This window comes from Cuculus canorus, chromosome Z (assembly GCF_017976375.1).
Source record: "Cuculus canorus isolate bCucCan1 chromosome Z, bCucCan1.pri, whole genome shotgun sequence".
In the NCBI taxonomy this organism is placed as follows: domain Eukaryota; kingdom Metazoa; phylum Chordata; class Aves; order Cuculiformes; family Cuculidae; genus Cuculus; species Cuculus canorus.
Window position 1 is genome coordinate 30,127,168 of NC_071441.1, and position 20,106 is coordinate 30,147,273.

Consider the following 20,106-nt stretch of genomic DNA (forward strand, 5'->3'; position numbering starts at 1 on the left):
TCTGAGTACAAAATTCAAAGGCTGCTTTTCTTTCATTTGAATGACGAAAGGAAAGCGGCTAGTTAATATAGCTGCCAAAAAGAACAGCAGGAGTGCTGAAACAAGCCCTCAAACTCTGACTTATCGAAAACAAATAACTATTTATTCACTCATTTGTATTCCAGATTTTAATCAGGTAGCTGCTTGATTAATCCAGGCAGTTCATATTACAAGGACATCTGGTACTAATTTATACATAAATAGATTATCTGCTGGTTGCATTTCTTCTCAAGCAAATTCTCTAAACTGAAAGGCTTAGAGGTTTTTGAACTCTCATAGAGAACTATTTTATGAAAAGCTAAAAGTCTAATGGATGACTTCAGACTATTCCCAAGCACTAACTTTACTGCTGTGTGGACTGTAAATTTTGGTATTATACCAAAGGCTAGTTTCAAAAGTTCAGCTCATCTATTAAAACAATTAGATTTTTGAGGTTCCTTTTTAAAACAAGTAAAAGAGAAATGGAAAGAACAAACAACAGTGTTCGGAGGCGTAACAGGAACATAAAAAAATTCTGGTAAGCTAACAGACACTGTTAAGCATAACAACTTTGCCAAGGTTATTTTCATATAAGTAGGACATATAAGCAGTCAGAATAATTTGGTATAACCATCCCAGTGGATAAGCCCTACACAGTAAAGTCCTCATCTCAGAAGCAGGAACCTGTTTAAGCTAAAAGGATAAAGTTAGGCTTGCCTACCTACTGGCCACTAGTTACCTGTCAGGCACAGAAAACTGACTGATATGTGGGATTAGTCTCAGAGGGGACTCCACTGCTTTGAGCAGGAGGTTGAACCAGATGACGTCCAGACATCACTTCCAAACTAAATTATCCTGTGATGTGGGCCCTTGAGGCACTGACCTACTTAGAGGAACACAATGTCCTATAGCTGTTTAATTACAGAGTAACTCTTTGATTTTGATGAGAAAACAACCAGGTGGAAATGCGGGAGCAGTAGGCAACAATAAGTAAGACACAGCAACCGATTGACTTGATATAGGTTAGACAAAATACACTGCATTCATGGGACAGCGAGGGGAAAACTGAAACAAGGGTATAGGAGTGATTTGACTGAAATTTGTCAGTGTCCCAAGAAATGTTATTGGGGCTCAAAATAGATGACAAAGTTGGCTTGAATCTGCTAGCCTGAATGAGGCTAAAAGTCAGACACCAGATTCACTTATAAAAACACTGAATTGATTTCTCCAAAACCAAGTAAAGATTTGAAGGTATTAAGTCTTTGCTCTGCAAAGGCATCTTAACAGGCTGGACAGCTGGGCTCAGACCAGTGGCATGAGGTTTAACAAGGCCAAATGCCAGGTCCTGCACTTGGGGCACAACAACCCTATGCAGTGCTACAGACTGGGGGAAGAGTGGTTGGAGAGCTGCACAGAGGAGAAGGACCTGGGGGTAACGGTTGACAGCTGACTGAACATGAGCCAGCAGTGTGCCCAGGTGGCCAAGAACGCCAGTCGCATCTTGGCTTGTATCAGAAACGATGTGACCAGTAGGTCCAGGGAGGTTATTCTCCCTCTGTACTTGGCACTGGTGAGACCGCACCTTGAGTACTGTGTTCAGTTCTGGGCCTCTTTCCACAAGAAGGATGTTGAGGCTCTGGAGCGTGTCCAGAGAAGAGCAATGAAGCCGGTGAGGGGTCTGGAGAACAAGTCTTACAAGGAGTGGCTGAGAGAGCTGGGGTTGTTTAGGCTGGAGAAGAAGAGGCTGAGGGGAGACCTTATTGCTCTCTACAACTACCTGAAAGGAGGTTGTGGAGAGGAGGGAGCTGGCCTCTTCTCCCAAGTGACAGAGGACAGGACAAGGGGGAATGGCCTGAAGCTCTGCCAGGGAGGTTCAGGCTGGATATCAGAAAAAAATTCTTCACAGAAAGAGTCATCAGGCACTGGAACCAGTCTGCCCAGGGGAGGTGGTCAAGTGCCTTCCCTGGACGTGTTTAAGGAACGTGTGGGTGAAGTGCTTAGGGGACATGGTTAAGGGAGTGTTAGGAATGGTTGGACTTGATGATCCAGAGGGTCCTTTCCAACCTGGTGATTCTATGATTCTATGATTCTAAGTCCTTTAATTCTTCAGTTGCTATATCCTAGACCATCAACATAAGTATCACACCACAGTAACAAGAAAACTAGCGCAACAGAAAACCAGCCAGACAGCTGCAGTATGTAGTCCTAACTGGCTGGTGCAGCCAGATTTCCAGGCCTTATGCCTACGCAATTAAATAACTCCTAAGAAGAGGGACAAGAGTGGAAGAAGGCCCACCGTAACTGCTATTCTTTCCCTGTGTCTTCATCTAAAAGAAAGCTGGCTGCTACCACTAAAAGAGTGTTCTCAAGCTTAGACAGACAGGTTGAGTCTGCAGCTATGAAGAAGCCAGTACACTACTACCTTATCAATGAGTGCAAGATGACTTGTTGCATTGGATATGTGAAAGAGGTTACATGAGGGCACAACTTTTGCACAGTCTGGAATGTGACTTTGAATTAAGTAGCAATCCACTTTATTATACAAGTAAGTACTGCATACAGCCGTTATTTCAGTCCCAGCTCCCAGATTTGGCATACATAGCACCTGTGAAGAGGCATACAAGGACAGGAAAAATATTTATCTACTGTACCACTTCTTTGAGATGGGTCTTTATCTGAAAACATGAGACTTCCAGAGACAATTTACAGACCTAAATTCCAAGACAATTCAACTAGTATCAGCAGTCTTCTTGACCTAAGAGGAAGTCTGAGATCTCCACATAAAGGTGCTTAATTACCTCTGTCCAGAAAGGCATACAGTGCCACACTTACACTTGTCCATTTTTGCCGTAACATATATGCAGGCATCTACCAGAATCTGTTTAGTACATTGATACAAAGCTACCACCACTCTTTAAAATCCAGTAAACAAGACTTAAACCAACAAGTCATCCAGCACGAGAAAACAAATCCCGTTCCTATGAGGTTAGAAAACTACGGCAGAACTACAGATAAAAGACCTTGGAAGGTACTAAAAAGAACATGTACAGGAAAAGTGTGGATGGAAAATATTTCAATCAGGAGACAGGGAGTGTTGTTCAGAGAATCAGACTTAAAAGTTGCTTGCAAGGTCAATAAATATGAATGACAAAGAAAACAAACACAATCATTCTGGTTTTAAGTGTTTAATAGTAAATTCCCATTAAAAAAGGGCTCTAGCTGACCCGAGCTGGAGGCAAGAAAGAACAAATAAGGTCTCCATATTAACAGGGTCTGAGTTTAATGGAATTGATTTTTGGCATGGGAGGAAGAAACATCCATGCTACAAATCTTGCTTTCCAACACAACCCAAACTGTCAGTGCCTTCCTAGACTGTAGTTAATTCCATGCAATCATTCTTCCTTCTAGGAAAACTGTCTTCTTTCTCAAACAGTTACAAGCCTAGTTTCTCCTGTTTTTCTGAGCCCTCCAACTTGTTCTTGTGCTGTCTGCCATGTCCCATGCCCTTTATCTGCTGCCCTCCACCCTAGATTTGCAGTCTTGAAGATACAGTGTCTTTCATCCTCTACTCATCAGACTTTTCCTTTCATCTCCTTCTTCGTACTGTTCCATCCACAATCTCGTCAAAAGACTACATATTTTCTTTAGATGTTTTATGTTGTGGGGCATTTGTTTGGTTTTTTTGGGGTAAAAAAAAAGCCCATGTTAATCAGTTGTGCAACATACGGTACACATGAAATGAGACCTAGAATGGTCTGCAATCAGACAGTTTGACAGATGAGGCTACTCCTGATCTGATTTTCAATGGGATTGAAGTCATCTGATGTTTAAATGGAAATCAAAAATCAGGCCTTGCTTTGCAGACAGGCTTTGTGAAGTCTCCAGTAGGTGGATTTTTGTCAATATTGTTACTTTTCCCTAAGCATTTGTTTTCTGCTTTTCCTGCACTTGGATCCTGGCTGCCAATCCACTAAAATGCTTGTGTATTCCCTGAAGGAATTAACATTTTGTCACAGCTCATCTTTCCATGGGACTCAGGTCATACTAACACCCTGATCCACATGGTTTAAGGTTAAGCATCGCATCACATTAATTCAAAGGAAAAAAATAAAATTGTTTATATACGTAAGAAGTCTTCCCCTCCTTCAATATCTTCCTCCCCTTCTCTTTCTCTTGCTCCTTCTCCTGGATCAAAAAGCTAAGAGATCTGACAGTACATCTAACAAGAAAGCACTGCTTTTTTCCTCACTGGTTTGCCTTTTTTTTTTTTTTTTTTTTTTTTTTAATATATCTTATTTCACTGCTTTCTGGAAAATACAGTCCAAATACAAGCTCCAGAAGACCAAAATGGCTCTTGCTTTTCACTTTCCAATAAACATATAGTAAAACAGCATTTAGACTGTGCATGCTGACATACACCAAAACCAAGGAAAAAATATTTGGCAGTTTTCAACTTTAATAAGAAGAGCTCCTCTGTTTCTGTAAGGCCTCACTCTGGTGAATTGTGGGGACAGATGATTGAGCGTGGCCTTCCAGAGAAAAGTTTCCTCAGCAATTACATTTTCCTCCCTCACACACAATCCCAGTGTTATCAAATGTTTGCAGACTGCAGGAGATCAGAGCACAGCTGAAGCCTGGAACAGGGATAAACACCGAAATTCTGGAACCCACCTAACAGCCAAGGGTCTGGAGCTCAGGCCAGGAAACAACCTGAGGCCGAAGCCAAAGACAAGAACCGAACAAGCTGCCAAGAGGCAGGAAAAAGAACCGGGGTATGATCCAAGAGTAGGAAGCCAGAGCCAAGGTGCAAGTCAAAGGTCAAAAATGCCAGTGACTTGCATCAACAACAGGCTTCAGTCATTCAACAGCTGAAGAGCAAATGCAGGCACCACTTTAACTACAGGGGATGGCTACACATATGACTGTGATACTAAAAAGCACCACGCCTCCCTCATCCAGGAGGCTTCAGGCTAGCACTGAATTCAGGCCAAATCCTGCAGTCCAAATAAGCAGCAAAATATTGCTAAGTATCAATACAGGTGCATGAGGTAAATTCTGGAAGTAGCACCATACTTTTCTTGCTCCCATAGGCCTGAATCAACCTGATAATATGATTCATTACACATAATACATGCTTGTGCCTTTGGCAGAGTGAGCTAGAATATACGTTACCGCTACTGTGCATCAGGAAATAGGACGACTAGATGACCATTGTGGAGACAGAAACACTGAAAATTTACAAGTACAAAACTGCTTTTGACATTAGTTTCATCAGCAGACTTGTGGCTGTGAAAACAGATATTACTGTAAAGCCAATTGGAAAGCTAGCCCCTTTATCAATAAAGCTGTCATACTTGCCAAAACAAAATTTAGGAGAACAGCCAATGCGTAAATACATCCATTTGCACAGCCACAGACAAATAACCAAGCATCATAATTAATTCACTCTCTCCTATAAAGTCTGAACAGAGAAGTAGAAGCTTCAGAAATCAGAGCAGAACAGCATGAAATATTTTATCACAATCTTTGCCTAGCCGAGGGGAAGGAAAAACATTAATTGCATCCAAGCTGTAGATGGAACAAGAAGGCTTATCTTACCAGCAAGCTAATAAGTACAAGTGGTGGAAGAATGAATGAAGACAGATGATCAGAGCCCACTGCAGTGACACATCCAAAGCTCATTCATTAGAATTAGAATCAGTGATAAATTAGAGTTGTCTAATTTGCCCTGACTGAATACCTGGTATTTCCTAAAACTTAATCCTATCTGTATCATGTTTGAAACAAGCCTTGGAGAGAGGCATCTATTTTTCCATCAAAAGTGTCTTCAACTTCTATTTCTGCAGATGCCAAATTAAAGGCTGCCTAGCCAGAAACAAGTTTTACATTAACAGCATCCAAAATCATCGAGAGTCATAGTCTTCATTCTCTTCCACACTTGCATTTTACACCACGCTGACCAGGTCAGGTAAATGCCTGCTTATGAAGCAAAAAAGGTGATGTTTTCCCTCTACCGTCTTTACAAAGAGTTTGTAAATGCATGAAAAGCTGAATTAAGTTTGCTTTAGAATTTACAGTATTTTCTGTCTTTGCACTCATTGAATGTATACACACGTGAAAAGCTGTAAGGGGTGGAGGACAGGAAAGGGCTTCCTAGGTAAGAAGAAAGTGAGTGGTAGGGCTGTGCACTGCGATACGTAAGAAAAGGTGGCTCCAACAAACCTATATGCATCTAGGTTAAATGACATGGCCCTTCTTTGTCCTAGACAACACACTTGATGTTCCTATGTTGTCATATGATGTCATCAAATTCAAACTCATGTACAGACAGTCTATAAAGAGAGTGTGTGAGTAGTTTTAGTGCATGAAAGGAAAAAGAGGAGGGCAAAAATGAAGAGCAAAAACACTTCATTCAGCTTTGCTTGTTAAGAACTACACTTCCAAAACATAAACGTGCTTCCTTTCTAGACAAAATAACAGTTTGTGAGACAAATATGATAAATATTTCCCTTTGCTAGAATCTCTGTAGGTGCATGTACTCCTAGTTAAATTCCAAAGACTGAATACTGTATTTTAAATAAAAAGCTATTTTGGGAAAATATCAAAATTCCTGAGGGATTACAAAATCTGCACATTGATATTTCAGCCCAACTCAATTTCTCTTGGACAGGGAGAGTGGAACATGAATCAGTGATCTCAATGAACTGCATATTGCAGTTGCAGACTGACTGAAAGGGAAACCAAAATAATGCAGATGTGTAGTTCAATCTAGGAAAATGTCATGGCTGATATGATGAGATCAGGAAATAATAGGTTTCCATGAACTGAGATTGCCCCATTTTATTGAATTTGTTTACTACAAAACAGTAAACAAATTCAATACTACAGTATTATTTTTAAAGAGGCTGGATAAGGGGGAAAAAAGTATGATACATGGTTTCTAAATGTTTTAAAATATATGAACAAATGCAAGTAATAGGATTGATCAACCCAAACCTTTCAAATAATGACTGTTTCTCTAGTCTGTTAAGCAAGCTAATACTCAGGCTTCAGAAGCTGTAGGCTTTCAAGTAGCTATCATCCTCACCAAGGAATCAGTACATGCTCTAAGACAAGCTTTCCCCAGCGAAAGAGGCTGTGAAATTTTAGCAGAGAGTTTTCCAGCTAAAAAAAAAACTGGATGGAGGGGTGTAGGAGCCGAAGAAAGAGTAAACCCTTCTCTAATTTCTGTAGGAAATGTGCGGAGGAGATGGATATAATATTTCTTACCTCTGCTCAGATACCATTACTGAAATCCCTTTCCTTTCTTCTCTGGAAGGCCTAAATCCTTCTAGTCAAATACATAAAAATATCTCCTATCAGTAGTGGTAATAAAATAATTGATAATACATTTGTTATATAGATGTCAAGCATCTCCCAAACAAAATTGTTAAAGCCCAGGATAAGACTTTTTTGCAGACTATCTATGCATAGATAGGGACAAATCATCTGGAGTTGTTAATATACTTTAGAACAGCTAGAAACCATTTACTTAAATCACCCCTAAAGCTGAGAAAAGTTAAAATAGCTTTTGAACTGTTATTTAGCCTGAGGCATAAAAATACTTTTGACGAAGTTTTAACATATGTCCTACATGTACAAGCTCACTTCTCCACAGGTGAAGTACCTGGCTGCTATTAAAGCTGGATGGGTTGTTAACAACACAGGTGCCCCTGTAATTCACAGCTCCTTGGGGGGGTTCATCAGGTATGTCTTCACTTAAACATCAGTAAGTGCCTAGAGGCAAAACCATGTGGGATGAAAAGGACTCTGCCAGTAAAGTAATTTCTTATTTGTAAATCTTACTCATTTATTACTCTGTGTTAATGCCTCAAGCTCTCTGAAGAACTACTACATAAATCTTTTTTAACTGCATTATCATCTCTTGTACACAAACCATAATTCATTCTAAGGATTTCAAAGGCTATCAGTCATTACGTCTGTAGATCCAGCTTGACATGGTAAACCATTAAAAAACAGAGATACTTTTACCAACAAAGTTTTTCACTCTAAATTGCCAGATGACTGAAACATTTAAGCAGTCACTGTCAGACAGATAGTCATAATTTTATGATCTTTAAAAGCTTCTGTTCAACTCTGCGTTCAATAAAGACATCAGTCATTTTCCCCATGGCCTGTACTTCTCAAGAATTATACAATATCCTCACTTTTAGCTTTGCTAATCCTCAGAATTATCCCAAATAAATTCTTAGAGTGGAGCAGACATCAGTGCAAGAAGCTTCTGCTTTGTAAATGTATTCAGAAGAAAAGCACTCTTTTCCAAATATTTCAAGCAAGATTTCTTTGGTGCCCAAAAAAGATCTGTCTGCTTCACATCTGTTTGTAACCCTGTGTGAATATCCTCTCTATATCAAAAGGATAAAAATTCTGTAAAAATATTTTGAGTGTTTACCATAGAAAGTCCAAAAATCACCACCAGAGGAATTGACAAAACACAAAACTAAAACTAAAAACAAATTTAAAAGGTTTGAAAGCAACTCAAATAAAAAGGGATTTACCAGACGGAAAAGGCCTCTGTAACGGCTGAACTCTCTTTATCAGTATTCTAAAAAATAACACCTCCTATGCTTTAAATATTTAACGTGAAATCCATGGATTTATATGGCTTACAAAATGCTAGAGGCTTATTATCTTTACAGATTGCATGACAGGAATATTCATATAATTTGATTGCACTGTTTAAGACAGGTGCTAATGCTAGGTAACTTGTGTGCTGCTTCAATAATCTACTAATTATAGAACTCAGGTAGAACAACACCATTAATCTGATTAAATTATTTATATTTCTGAAAAGCAAAACTTTATCAAGTCTTTTGCATTTGATTGCATATATAACGCAGCTGTGTTTGCAGTTTATAGTGTGGAGGAAAAGGCCTGTATTTTACCTAGCCACCACCACAGCAGAAGACAACCAGGGTGTCTTCTATCATGTTACAGTGCCATTCATAAATTTCACAGCATGCTCTGCATTGCATAAGTTGTCCATTTAGAGCACTGTAACACTTCTGAGAGTGATGTGAAGTTTTTATCAGGCACCTTATCTTCTCCAGAGCAATACAACAACAGACACAGATGGATTCTATGATTCTCATCCAACCACTACTAGCTAACTATCTTGACACTAGTGAAGTTATCAGACACACTAATGTAAGATCAGACTCAAACCAACTGCCAAAATTAAAGTGAGGGTTGTTTGCTATTAAATACAGAAGGAGAAACACAAATGCAACATACGTTTGCATAAAGTACTGTCAGATCCTACTTCAGTAGTTATGATTTTAAAACAGGAGAGAGTATAGAGGATTGAGAACTGTTATTTACCATAACTTCTAATTAACACTTAATAGTGGCACTAAAACTAGATACATTGTGAGTTAGCAAAACCAGAATTTTTGCTAAGTTATTGCAGCACAGAAGATATTTTCTGCAGCAAGAATCTTCACATCAAACAGGTTAATGTATTGATTGCTTACAGAAAAGCAACAAATCCTGCTGTCATCTCTATACACTAGTGCACACACAGCTTCATTTGAAATTTACCTTCCTACATTTGCACAGCAATTAGAACAACTCTAATCAACATAAAAGTGTTCCCACTGTAAAGAAATAAAACCAACAAGACATTTTTATTCATTTAAATATTAAGGTATTATATTTAGAGAACTTTTAAGGATGATTTGATGTTGCACTTGTTTTAACTGCCCTATCAGAAAATTTATGCATACAATATTTTACAGTCAAACTCCATCTGTAGGTCATCATTCCACAAAAATTTATTTACCACCAACTTACATTCATATCCATTTAGGGCTAAGAACAGGCTTAAACATTAGTAATATCCCTTCAAGCGAAGGACTGCTGTTCTGCTTTTTTAAAAAACTTCAGCTAGTATGATGGTTTAGCCTTTTGCTCTTCTAAACATCTAAGTACAAAATGAACAGCATAGAAAAAGTTGAAGACACCAGGGTCCCATTGGGTGTGTATTATAACAGTCCCTTTCTTTCTTTAAAAATGTATGAAATTGTACATTTGAGATTTTGGTATGAAATAAACTGTGCCTGTAAGTGCCTCATACAGCACATATTGTATGTAGTCAGCCACTCTAGATATTATCAAGCTTTAGAAGTCCTAACATTAACAGATAAGCTACAGCTTTTCACTCTACGCCAACTACTAAAGAGTCCTTCCTGAGTATTACTGGCCATCCATCAAACATAAAGGATATCTGGAAAGTGATTAGAAGAAGGAGTTTCATATATTCAGCTGATTCTTCTAACAAAAAATAATTATATTTTGTGAGTCATATTACTTTCTGGCAATAACAACAACAAAAAAAAAAGTGATAAAACATTTCACCTCTGTTCTACATAAATCTGGTGATATAATATGTACAATGTTCATCACAGTAAAAGTGAGAAAGAAGAGTCCTCTTCACACTGCAATAAAAGCTCCTGCAATGAGTCAGCAAAAAAGTCACCCTGAATAAAACAAAGTATGTCACTCAGACCAAACTCTCTGCTACTTAATATGGCAGAGTATAACTGAAATTAATTAACCAGCAATCTTTTGTACTATAAGAAAATTCAGTGCTCTGTTTATCAACAGGTTTCTGGTGTGCTTTTTGAGAACAGAGTTTCCCAAGAAAGCCTGGTTTGCACGGCACAGATCTGAATGACAATACATGCCTGCTGATACCACCATGTCAGTAGATTTCCTTAAAGCCTCTTAAGTGAGAAAAATGCCCATTCTTTCAGACATGTCCATTTGAGTCATTGCCAGAAGAAATTTACAGGCCATCCTGGAGATGTAAAAGTGATGATTCTTCCATCTGCCTTAAATCAGAGGGATATTAAGTATGCTCCCACAATCAGTTCACTGTTCAGTTGGACAACATGCTCAAGGTTTGAGGCTTTCTTACGTTTAAGACAGTCTTCTGTGCAGAATAACATAGATACAAGCACACTTTTCTTGTGACCATCTTCATGTTCCTCAGGCTAAGGGAGGTCTGATGCATGTTTACTCCCCTATATGGCAAGCATCTGCTAAATAGCCATGCTTACAAAGAATCATAGAATCATTAGTTTGGAAAAGACCTTGGAGATCATTGAGTCCAACAATACCTGTCTACTACTAAATCATGTCCCCAAGAATCTCATTTACCCACCTTTTAGACATTTCCAGAGATGATGACTCAACCACCTCCCTGGGCAGCCTGTTCCAGTGCTAGATAACTCTGTGAAGAAATTTTTCCTAACGTCCAATCTAAACTTCCCCTGACACAGTTTGATGCCATTCCCTCACTTGGAAGACAAGACCAAACCCCACCTCCCTACAACCTCCTTTTAGGTAGTTGTAGAGAGCAACAAGGTCTCCCCTCAGCCTCCTCTTCTCCCCAGTTCCTTCAGCCACTCCTCGTAAGACTTGTGCTCCAGCCCCTCCACCAGTTTTGTTGCTCTTCTCAGAACACACTTCAGCACCTCAATGTCTTTCCCATAGTGAGAGGCTCAAAACTGAACACAGTATTCAAGGTGTAGCCCCACCAGTGCAGAGTACAGGGGAAGAATTACTTTCCAGGTCCTGCTGGCCATGCTGTTCCTGATACAAGCCAAGATGCCATTGGCCTTCTTTGCTACCTGAGCACACAGCTGGCTCAGGTTCAGTCGTCTGTCAACCAACACCTCCCTATTCTCCAACAGATCAACACTTTCTCTCAGTTTAGTGTCGTCCACACACTTGCTAAGGGAGCACTCGATCCCCTTATCCAGGTTGTTGTAAAGATATGGAACAGGACTGAACCCAGCATGGAGCCCTGGGGTACACCACTTGTGACAGGCCTCCAGCTGCATTTAACTCCATTTACCACCAGCATTTGGGCCCAGCCAGCCAGCTAGTTTTTATCCCAGCAGAGGGTATGCCTGTCCAGGCCAGTGGGAGCCAGTTTCTCAATTAGGATACTGCGAGAATCAGTGTCAAAGGCTTTACTACAGTCCAGGTAGACTACATCCACAGCTTTTCCCTCATCCATCAGAAGAGAAATAACATGCAGTATCTTACCTTTAAGCTTAAAGACCTCATTTTCTCCTACTCTGCAACCATCATCATGCCACAAAGCATTAGACAGCATATACAATGCTCCAGCAAACCCTACTATATTGGGTGATAAAAATCCAAGTCGGTAGAAAAATAAGATTATTCAATGCAGAATAAGCAGTAAAGCCCTGTTATAAGCTCTGTGCTGTAGGTTTTTACTCTGATTTGTTTTCCTATGTCCACTAGCCGTCAAATCCCAGAACAATGACTTTTTCACCTGTAAAATGTTGTATCACACATCAGAAGACAAATCTAGATTCAGAAGGCAGTAAAACCTGCACTGGTTCCTATAACTGTTAGTGGGAAGAAGTGAAAAGAAATTACAGAATCAGCTGTAGGTAATGCTGCCACTTTATTAAAAGTCCTCAGTGCAGAAAGACTTTGTGCCCACATACGCTCAGAGTGGATTATATTCTGCTCAAGGATGTGAAGAATAAGAAGCAGCTTAAATTATCATGCCTTCACATCTAATGGGTTACAGCTATCTTCCAGTCTGTTGCAGGAGAGATAACACACTTCGTTAGGAGAGTAAGTCTGGGAACTCTGTTCTTTCCAAAAAACTTTTACAGCTCCATTTTCAATATTAAACTTACTTTCACCCTACAGAAAGGACAGTTTCTACTTATCCTCAAAAAAATAGAAAACTAGTCATTGAAATAGTTCAAATTTAATTCCTATATAATATTTATTTTTTCACTGCTATTTAAACATATCCTAAGCTTTTATGCACATGCACTCCTTTCCTGCATAAAATTGAGCTGCAAAAGCAGACAGATGAACTAGATGCAAGGAGAAACATTGTGAGGGTAGAACTAGTATGGGGCACAAAGAAAGCGACGGAATACCAGACAGGTATTAAGACAGGAATACAAATGAGGGAATACCAGATAGGTATTCAGGTATACCAGAGAGGCAAAGGAAAGGAGAAGCAGATTGAAAACAGCAGAAACTACTCTGGCTTCAATAGACTACACCAGTTTGCGTAGCTGAGGGCAGTCATAGGATAAGATTCAGGGACACTGGAGAGAACAACATTATGTCACAAGGCCTGGTCAAAACTGGATTTTATGTGTTCAACCTTGTATTAAGAGAACTTTCACGTTTACATCACTATCACTCAGACTCACTTTTGGTTTTGTGTGGTTTTTTTAATCTATAATGTATATTGTACCTCAGCCTACTTGATTGTTTCTTCAGATTACGTACACTAAGTACAATATACATTATAAAATGAAGTAAACGCCTAAATTCTGGTAGCCCTAACTAAAGAAAGCTGTCTATATCCCACCACCTAAAAATCCACCGGATTATAAATCCAATGACCATATATAATAAATGCATTATATGACAGAATTGAAGAATCATACAACGCAGACACAATTCATTACAATATAAAGTGTTATACATACTTGAGTATGGTGAGTAAGGTAGGGACACTTAGCTTGGTTCTAATATCCATAAAGTGCAAAGTCAGTTCAAACACATTTCCCTAAATGACCTTACATATTAGAACAGCTTTGCTCACAGTTGACCCTGTACAGAAAAATTTGAAATCTAAATATCTACCATGCTAGAAAAAAAACCTCATTTCATTATACTCTCATCCAATTTACACACTTACTCAATTCACTTCTGGACTCAAAATATACCATTTAACAAAGAGCAGAAAAGTGGGCTTCATTTCACTGAAATAACATCATTCAATGCAGAATAAGCAGTAAAGGCCTGTTATAAGCTCTGTGCTGTAGGTTTTTACTCTGATTTGTTTTCTTATGTCCACTAGCCATCAAATCCCAGAACAATGACTTTTTCACCTGTAAAATGTTATTTCACACATCAGAAGACAAATCTAGATTCAGAAGGCAGTAAAACCTGCACTGTTTCAATTTCACTGAAATGAAGTGAGCACAGACATAATAACCCATGCCTACATCATCATGTAAACATATCATACTGGAAACATGTAATACTATAATTACAGCATGCAGGAAAACAGTACTTCTTATTGGTTGGTTTAGCTCCCACGTCCTGGCTGAATGTAACAATAGGCTCTGGGACAACAGAGGGGTTAGTCAGCTATATCCACAAAGGAAAGATGCAATTCTGAAGTAGTAGAAATGTGGACTGTGAGTAACCTTTATTACTTTTTCTTTCTATAGCTTTCATCATGGGACGATCAACTATTTATAAATATTTTATTTTTTCAGAATGCCCTCATCAATACGTAAACATAATTTTAAATGTATGATTTGTTATTGGTGCTTGAGATGATTCAGGAATACTTCAAGCCCCAACCCTCCTCAAGTCACTCACAAACCTCCATTAGGGAGCTGCAGTTCATGCACAGAACACCATAGAGAAGCTCAACTCCCTGCACTAGTACAAAACACAAAGACTTCACCTCACTACCTGAATTATTTTCTATTACTTCAACCGAAGAAGCATAAACAAAAATGGCAAACAAAACTGAGATAAGCAATGAGGTTTAATTCTCTGACATTAACGATCCCAAAGGATGCATTATCACCATTTAAAATAAGTAATTATCACCATTTAAAATAAGTGATAAGTAATTAATTCTAATCCTAATCTTGTTTTGCAGAATCAAACTCCATAACCCAAAATGAGTTATAAAGCAGGTATGTTTATTTCCAGCACTGGGGTGCAAGGGGGTTCTCCTCCTAGCTTGCACACTACAAGCAGCTAGTTATAGTATAAAGACATGCATAGGTATAAGCGCCTACTACATTTTCATACCCTATCCCCGCTTCGTATTATAATTAGATCTGGAAACAACGCCAAGCTCTAACGAATGCTCCTAGCCCCCCTTGTCTGCTTTCGCACATCAATTCTGCTCAGAATTTGCATATCAGGAACAGGCCTAATCTATAATGGAAAAAATTAATATGTCATATATCTGTTGGTCACTCTGTCACTCACCGCATTCATGCACATTTTTCTTCATCAGGATAATCTGCACTGTTTTGGATCATTTCTGAACAAAACAAACACTATATGTAGAGCTAGTTCAGAAATTTCCTGATTACTTCTCTGTTCCATAAACCAGCAAGACATAGAAGTTTTCCTGACACTTTGTTACAATTGATGTCCACCTCTGAATCCTTCTCAATATACATCCAAAGCCTGCTAGTGACTGTTGACCTCAGTAATTCACTCCTAGAGGAGTTCTGCCATGAAGGAGGGCTGAAGCACGGATCTCCCAGTCTTCAAATTCCCCTGAATTCTCACAGCTACTAACCCAAACGACCCAAACTGTATGGTGGCTCTGCACAACGTGTAGCAGCTGAAAGCATCTCCTACTTCTACCAAGAGGGACCCACAGACCAGTCATGCAGCTCTCACTACAAAGCAATGTTTAGCTTGGCCAGCTGTTTTACTGATTTCCCCTGGTTCCCTTGGGTGAAAGGTGACAGTCGTCCATGAGGCATCTCAGCGCTGCTCACACCAAGGTGATGTAACCAGTGTGCTCAGCTTGAGAATGGGCATTTTAGACAGCAATGACTTCAAGGTTGGGGTCATCTCACTGTGGGGTGCAGAGACATTCAATTATATACTCTTCTCCCACTCTGCACTTAATTTTCTGCAAAAGGTTTTTATGCTACTCCACTGCTGCTGTCCACTGCCCACCCCAGAAGAGATGAGAGAGTTGCCAGCTGGCACTAAGCTGACTTGCAGCCAGCACTGGCCATCTGAGAAGATGAGAAAATCCAGGGCTAGCTAGATTTAGTCATGAGATAATTTTGGTGTTTATGACCATATGTTTGCGATGATCATTACCCAGAGGTACAAGCAGTCCCAAAAGCAGAGAGATCAAGATTATTCTGAAGTCCAAATCAATAAAATAAGCACAAGTTTGGGGAGGGAGATGCACACATTTCATTCTCGCCTAGACATGACTCATCAGTACTCTCCCTCTCCATGCAACTTGAAGAGCTGACCCAGAGCTTTCCTCCACCCCCTCCAGCCTCTCCCCTGTTCGCTTACAAACCACATCAAGGCATGGCTTTACAGCTACATCAGTGGATATATTGCGCATAATAATTCCAGGACTACCATTACAGTACCATTAAACAACTTTTTGTTCACTAATAAGGATGCAATTGGATTAGCTTTCGCTGCCTAACCTCATGGCCACACTAACCAGAGACTTAGAAACACTGCTTCATTTTCATCACTATGTTGATGCAACATGGAATTATTCTAACCCTTTTACAGAGGCACAGAGTGATTAAGCTGTTTGCTCAGAGTCAGCAGCAGAGTCCACAGCCAAAGTCATAAAACCTAAAATCCAATAAGTTAAAAAAACAGCGTCATGCATCGTTTGTCTCCTTGATAACTCTTATGCTACGTGGGAGAGTTTCCAGGGATGGTCATGTTCCACTGCTTCTCTCTGACCTCAAGGACCATTTCCTGTATTTGCAAAGACTAGAATAAGAGAAGGGAAATACTGTAAAACAAGTTTATCTTTAAGAAAAATCTGCAGGCTAATTACACAATAAAACTTCAGGGGATTATATAAACAAGTACCACCTTGTATACATTGAAGTAGAAAGGAAATAGTTTATGTACAAAGGAAAAAAAAAACTTCAAAAGTACAACTATGACCAAAGAACTGTACATTAATTTATAGGTGTTCATTGGAAATTTTCCTAAGAGATTTTGATCACCCCAGACATATCCTCTTAGTGGAATATCCATTTTCGTCTAGCCTTTAAAAATAGTCCTGAGCAGGAATTTAAGAAAAGAGGCCACTAAATGTAATCCTGTTGCTTCAAATTCCCCACCTCCTAATCCTGGCCCTGACAGTCCTGTTAGACGTTGCCCAGTTCAGAGGAATAAGATGCCAACTCACTGTAAATCTTTCATCTCAAAAGAGCAAGTTTAAGCACTCAGAAAACACCTAGCTGCCAAACAGAATCTTAACCCTGAAGAAGCTACTTTCTGTAGAGAAATGCCTTACAAGTTGGTGACAAGGATCATTTTCCAGATACACAGGGTCTAACTTGAAGACTCCTGCTGTTCTACCATATCCAAGGAAAAAAAACTTCTCTTCCTGCTGTTCATTTTACAATTAGAAAGCATATGAGATGAGAAGGAGCTACACATGAACCACAGAATTGGAATGGAAGAAGAGTTTAAATCCTTCTTTCTTTCCCTATGCTGTATCCAGATAGATTTCTTAGATTTTTTTTTATCTAAATAATTTGTATTTCTACAGGGCTAACGTTTTGTTTTGACATAACTAGTACTTCAGAAACATACTAAAAGTTTACAGCATTTTTAATTGTAAAATAGCTACATAAAAATATAATTTTCCAACCATTTATAGATTCTTTCTGAATAAGGGTGGTTTTTGATAGATCTGTCATTTTAAAGTAATTATTGCAGTTGTGTTGTATAGGGCGATATGTTCAGCTAAACAGTGTGTACAGTGAATAGTGTCACTGTGGGGCAGACTTAAAAGCTGACAGTTCAGCCTGGCTGTTCTCTAGTGATTCACGGAGATAAGCTCATTATAACTTCAAAAAGGAAATTACATCACATGAAGGAACAAAAAACAAAGGAAGATTTAGCTGGAATGTCAGGAAAAATTGCTAAAAGGATACAGAATAATTGCATTACATTATTCAGAGTAACAAGAAAATAGCAAAGGAATAATACTGTTCTCTAATGAAAGAAACACTCTTTTTAGGATATTTTCATGAGTTAAGAGCAAGAGGAAAACAGGCAAAAACGAAAAGGATTAGATAGATAAATATTGCATAAACTATATTTCAAGGCTAGAGTGAAAGTTTTGGCAAATAAGATAAAGGTTCATTATCTTTCTCCCTGCTCCTTTGTAGTTTTTCTCTAAGCAGATGACTTTGAAAAGTTTTTGATCTAGAACCCAGAAACCTTTCTTTGTCTACATATCCACAGAGAGAATTATTTATGGAAAACCAATTCACAACAGAAAAGCCAAGAAGGAACAATGGAAAAGACATCATAATGACTGTTCTTTTAAATGAGGCTTTATTATTGTTATTTTTGTTCAGGGATGAATAATATCAAGGTATGAGATTTATGATGTGAAAAGAATCCCACTTTCTGAACAGTTCCACTGTTCAGAAGGAGGTTCTGCAGTACTTACAGAAATACGTGATCCAGATGATACACATCTGCAGTATGATGTTCAAGTCTTTTCCTGTGTGAAACAGCTTTCTCTGCACTCTTTTCCAGCAGTTATGCCTGAATCACACTGTAATCTGCAAATCCTTCATAGCATAGCTGAGAGCCTCCCTTGTGGTTTGCAGACTGCTCAATCACCTCTTATTTTTCACTTAGATTCTCACTGTCTCATGCTTGTTCTGCAGCTGCACAACATTACCCTCACCTCAAACACATTCTGCTATCTGACCCACAGGTGACTTTCACCTTGTTGGAGTCACCAGCATAGCAAAGTACTTTTTTATTATTCTTCAATCCTTGATTATCATCTTGACATCAGTAATTTCAGTATTCTCCCATCTCCTACACAGAAAACCCATATGTAAAAGTCAGTTGAAAAAGATGAGTTTTTCTTTCTATATCTTCGTGTTATGGGGTTTTCCTTGGTTGATTGGCTATTTTGGGTTTTTTTGTTTGTTTTGTTTTAGTTTGGGTTTTTTAGATTAGAATTGGGATCTTTAACGTAACATTTTCATTTTTCAGGTAAAAGCAGACTGAGATGCTGTATCTAGAGACCACATATGTCCTCAGGAAAATCAAAGCGCTTTAACTAAGCTGTTCTCAGTTTCAATAATGTAGGTGTTTGGAATTAGCACTTGTCAGATTTATCTTACATTAAGAGTGCTTACAAATGCATCACCGAAACCACGACACCTGAACAGGCTGCCAGCATAGATTAGCACGACCTGGCTTTTACATGGCATTTTAGCTGTGAATCTCAAAGCATGCCACAGAAGATGGTGAGAAATATGCCATTAGAAAACAGAAAGGACTAGGAGACAGTGTGGTGAAACAGCCTTACAGAAACTGCTCAGGAAAGCATTGCCCGGCCATTGAAACTGGGGCCAGTAATATCCTGAAAAAGGGTGCTCCCTGTCTGCTGCTGGTAAACTTTCAGAAACACCTTTCAGCCAGGTGTCTGAAGAGCACAATTTCTATGCCATGTTACAGATGTTAAGCTTTTGTTGATGCAAAAGAGAAAACAGGAAGAACAATGCTCCCTACAGGAATATATTTCCACAGATTCGCCTTCTCCTAAAATGTTTTTTTTTCAGTCGATTTTTCACCAGGAGCACTTTTCAGTTGTAGAACACTCCAGTGCCATTGAGACTCCATTTGAACTTAATCCTACTGCTGAAACCACTAGAAACTTTCCTGCAAACCAATGGTTTGACTCCAACCATAACATGCTCCTATATGAAACTGCCAGTAATCATTTTAAACTGCAATATACTTTTTTACAATCATAGAATCATAAAATCATCAGGTTGGAAAAGACCTCTGAGACCATTGAGTCCAATCATACCTATCTGTCACTAAACCACATCCTCAAGTACCTCATCTACCCATCTTTTAAACACCTCTAGGGAGGGTGACTCAACCATCTCCCTGGGCAGCCTGTTCCAGTGCCTGACGACCCTTCTGGTGAAATACTTTTTTCTAATGTCCAATCTGAACCTCCCCTGCTGCAGCTTAAGGCCATTCCCTCTTGTCCCTGTGCCCTGTCACTTGGGAGAAGAAGCCGGCACCCTCCTGTCTACAACTTCCTTTCAGGTAGTTGTAGAGAGCAATAAGTTCTCCCCTCAGCCTCTTCTTCTCCAGCCTAAACACCCCCAGCTCTCTCAGCCGCTCCTTGTAAGACTTGTTCTCCAGACCCCTCACCAGCTTCATTGCTCTTCTCTGGACACGCCCCAGAGCCTCAACATCTTT

The 20,106-nt window shown here is 39.2% G+C and overlaps 1 long non-coding RNA gene across 1 annotated transcript in view; it reads right to left on the minus strand.

Moving 5' to 3' along the window:
- LOC128850549 (uncharacterized) overlaps positions 1 to 20,106 on the minus strand; it is an 80,790-nt gene that overhangs the window by 47,902 nt on the left and 12,782 nt on the right. The gene's annotated exons all lie outside the window — the stretch shown is intronic.